The sequence below is a fragment of the Tupaia chinensis genome, unplaced genomic scaffold (genome assembly GCF_000334495.1).
Source record: "Tupaia chinensis unplaced genomic scaffold, TupChi_1.0 Scaffold000340_1, whole genome shotgun sequence".
Classification (NCBI taxonomy): domain Eukaryota; kingdom Metazoa; phylum Chordata; class Mammalia; order Scandentia; family Tupaiidae; genus Tupaia; species Tupaia belangeri.
The window spans coordinates 553,194-557,627 of record NW_006159834.1 but is presented as its reverse complement, the minus strand read 5'-3'; the positions used below and the strand labels follow the sequence as shown (position 1 = coordinate 557,627).

General features: G+C 48.7%; 1 long non-coding RNA gene across 1 annotated transcript; it reads left to right on the top strand.

Annotated features, from left to right (window-relative positions):
* The first annotated feature begins 1,009 nt into the window (after positions 1-1,009).
* Positions 1,010-2,871, top strand: LOC106735242 (uncharacterized). Its single transcript, XR_001370629.2, has 2 exons — positions 1,010-1,587; positions 1,671-2,871. It is a non-coding gene; the product is annotated as an uncharacterized LOC106735242 (long non-coding RNA).
* The last annotated feature ends 1,563 nt before the right edge of the window (positions 2,872-4,434 follow it).

Here is a 4,434-nt window from a genome sequence, read left to right as displayed (position 1 = left end):
GGGGGGCGCATTTCTCATCTTTCCCTTTCTCCCTCTTCCTGGCAAGTGCATGTGCCCTGTAGCAAAAACTATACATATAAGAAAAACTGAAAAAAAATTACTCATATTACCATCATTTTTTTTTTTAAATTACCAGAGGACTTATGCACTGGCCAGAGAGAGAGAGAGAAAAAGACCCCTCTTTTCTTTATGATCATACCATAATCCTTTTCTTCCATCTCTCCATCCCATCAGGATTCTGGGCACACGCGTGCATGCACACACATGCATGCACACACATGCACACACAGGCACACACAGGCGTCCAGCGTGTTTCCAAGCCAGCAGGGCCAGGACTGGAGCTGCAGTTGGCTGTGTGGGATCCAGCTCCCCATGCACAGCCTTAACTACAGTGCAACGCTCCCCTCTCCCTTGAAACCCCGCTGGGCCTGAGTCTGTTCTTCAGAAATGCTTGGAGTCTAGGCTGGGTCATTTATTATTTATTCCCCAGAAGGACATGGCTTTATTGCTCACTTTCACTGGGGTTTGAGAAATCGACTCGGGAAGCAGAAACACGAGCCACAAGCAGCCGGAGGGCACGCCAGCCCTTGTCCATCCTCGACCTGCTCCTATGCCTTCTGCTTTCCAGGTGAGGATTACCAACAGCATAGCAGACCGCTCTGCTAACCCGAAGCCATCGTTTTGACGCCTGTGTCACATACAGATCATTTCCAAAGCTGAGGCCTGTTCAGGCTTGTTGCAAAGTGGCTTCTTTCTGACCACTCACTTCCGAGAAAAAGCCCTGGACACTGAGGCGGGGAGGACAAACATGGAAGCCCAAGCATTCTCCCTGAGGCCTCTAGCTCTCTTTTTGCAGAGAAACCTGTGACCGCCCGCGGCCACTAGGGGTCCCCAGCAGGCTTCGGAGTGCCCGGGCGGCCGGGCTGGCGCCCGCGCTTCCCCCGGACTCCGGGGGCAGAACGGCCCGCGCTGACGTCACCGCCGGGGGAGGCGCGCGTCTGCTCTGCGGAGCGGCGGAGCCTCTGCGGAGCCGGGCTTGCGCTTTCCCTGCCAGCCCAGTTTCCAGCTTAAATCATGGCCCTAATGTTACGTTAATGTGCTTTGGGGCCCTAGTGAGTAGAGTGGGTGGCAGGGGAGCAGCAGTTCATTTCCTTTGGAGTTTGGAACGTCCCTGACACTGCGCAGGTCCTCGGTGAGAGGGATCCTGGCAGCTGGGAGCACCTTTGGGGACCTCCTCCTGAGTCAGCGCCCTTCCTGGCAAAGTTACATTCTTGCTAGGGACAGGAAGAAAGGAAGTGGACACCTAGGAGACAGCTCACACATGCCATGCGTGTTTCGGTCGTCATAGTATGGGGTCTTTACAGTGACCTCGTGGGGGCAGGTTTGCTGCTCGTGCCCAGATTCCGAAGGACTGTTGAGGGTCAGCAATTCGCCTGCGGGGCTCAGCAGGTCGGTGGCCGGTAACCTTGCTGTTTGTGCTGTGAATAGATCCTGGGCTCTGGTGTCCTGGGAGGGCTCTTGCGAAGGGGTCCTCACGTAGTTCCACCTGAAGCTTTCCAAGGGCATAACCGAATCCTGTCCCTAAAGGTGAGATAGCACTTTTCTGGATAACAAAATCAAAGCCTAAATTTAATCAAGCGGATGCCGACTCAGCTCCGTTTATCCCGCAGGCACTATGCCGAAGGCAGGTATGGCCGCGTGCACTGAATTCAGCTCGGTGAGACGGTGGGACGCACCACGAGGGAAAACATGTCCTTGTCACTGGCTGGCACAGAGGGCTGTGTCTACATCAGGTAAATAAACGGAAGAGAGCAACTGTCCGGTGAGTTGTGGCTGAAGATAAACTTTTCCGTTACCAGAGGAGGGCTGGCTTGACAAGAACACACCAGGATGGAAGCCTGGCAGAGAAATACCAGTCAGTACTCCAGAAATTCAGCGGCAGGGGAAAAACACAGGGACCTGCTGTAGTCCCCGGTGTCACAGAACGCGGCCCAGTGCCTGTGCCAGGAAGCTCTCCATAGATGCTGACTCAAACTTTAATGACGTTTTAAAAGTTCAGTCTTCTGAAAGGGTCCTGATGCCATGATCCACCCCCAGCCATGACCAGCCCCAGATCACCCACTCGGTGAGGTCTTTGGATAGAACTGGAACCTTCCCACATGGGTCAACCTCACAGAGCATCATGCATTTTACCCCTGCACCACCTTCTGGCCCCAGATGATGGTTTGGAAAATGCTGATGGAGCAGCTGTGCCTCTTAGGCTCCCTGGAGCCGAAGTGACTCTTGGGTTGATTTGATGCAGTCTGCTCTCCCTGTGAAAGCCTGAAATAAGAAACCAAACCTTAGACACACACCAAATCAGTTTATTGTCTTCCCAGTTACTGACAGAGTAGGGAGCTGTTTCCTGTTAGCTCCTCAGTTGCGGAAGGCGCTGCATTGGGTGATCTATTCGGGAGCCATTTTGAGAGCTGTCTGCTATCTTAAGCTATTTGCCATCTTAGAAACCTTTGGTTTTCACTTCCCCATCCAGCAAAACTTTTTCTCAGAAATCACATGACCAGCCAAAGGGCGGATAGGTTTCTAGGCAAGGAGAGGAAGTTTCTTAACGCCCCGTTGTTGCCTGGAGGCCTGTTTTCATTTACGGGTCACTCATCTATTGGTTCCCTCTGAATCCTCATGCTGATTGGTCAACTTGCGGGACACTTGCTGATTGGCCGAACTAGAATGCCTCATTTACATTTAGGGCAGCTTCCTGGACACAAATGATTGGTCCATACTGTGATACCTTATTTGCATTTTGGGCACCAATCAATGCCCACCAGCATGTATATAATTGCAGTCTGTGCTACAATAAATGAGTCTTGACCAGTACCTCGTCTTGTCTCCACTCTGTGTGTGTGTGTGTGTGTGTCCCTTTTCTCACTCCCCCAGGAAACTGTTGACTGTCTGTGGGTCAGGACACTCAGTGCTTACGTAGGTGCCTCGTCCTTGAGGACCACTCCTGAGCTACAAGATCATCTTGCTTTCCCATATGGGTAATAGGCTCACCCTCTTTAGCTGTAATATATAGATAGTCCATATATTAACTGTGTCTTTACTTAACAAGACAAGATTTCTATCTAGGCCTTTGTAACCAGCAATGTTGCCACGCTGGCCCAGGACTGAAGTTATCAAGCTTCCTGCAACCCCCCTTTTCAAAAGACCTTTCCCAGTAATCAAGATCTAAGAAAAAAATACAACAGACAAATGGACTTCCTCATCCTGAGAACTGTGATTGATTTTATCTGATCTGACAAGACAAACAGCATGTTTTATAATTATTGTTTCCATGCTTTGTATACCCTGTTCCTTAGAGTAAATTTTTTACTACCCCTCACCCTCCTTACTTCCTAAACATCCCTCAATAAATAACGTATGTTTTAATAGCCATGGCGCGGCAGCCTGGAGCTGGCTCTGGCTGTGGCCGGCTGAGAACATGCTAAGGAGCATTGAGATCTCAGTCTAATTTCTGTTCCTGATCACCCGTGTCACCTTCCTGTGTACGAGTCTCAACCCACCCCCGCCGAGGCTGGACCCCGGCAGACCACACCTTCCATGTGGTCCATGTTTATCATGCAGAGATCCCAGAGATTCGTGCACGTGAAATGACTCTGCAGTCCTTAGAGGAAGCATCTTGATTGACCCATCTCTTCCGGAGTTTGAGGGAGTTAAGCCAGAGTGAGAAGGTCTGATGGCCAAAATGTGTAATTTGTAATTTTGAGTGTCCTGTATGGGACTTAAAGCTCAGCCATGGCCATCTTAGGAGAAAATAGTGATGGGACATCTTTGTGTTTATGTCATCATCATCCACCCAAAGGCCTTTATAGTAATGAACTCTCAACAGTGCCTTATAAAATAGACAAGCCAATAGGAGTCTTCCTAAAATCATCAATGCTTCTTTGCAAAGGAAAACCATGGAAAAGAAAAAGATCTAAAAAGAAAATTCAAAGTCAGGGTCTTAATTTCAGTTGTGTTCATGGGTGACAAGATCTGATCTCATTGGGTAGGTGAGATGTTTGGAAATACAGAATTTTTTAAACAAACAGTGTTGATCTTTTCACATTTATAATTTGTTAAAGGGGAATGATACTAATAGCATTTACCATTAATTAGATGCTTATTATGTGCTTCTTTCTGATCTGGCCTGAACTGCAAAATAATTTCTCCTAGTCTTTAGATACTACGTTTCTCATGTGTATGAAGAGCAAACAGTGAAGTTAACATCTTTCTTTTATCCTATAGCTAGTGAGTTCTTTAAATCGTTGGGAAGATTTGCTAATCCTGGGGGCCTCATCTGCTTTTTCAGTGGGGTGTGTGGTATGTGTTAAACAGTCATGGTCTTGGTGTGGTGCTGGCAAAAATAACGGCTACAATTCAGCAAGTGTCCACTGGAAA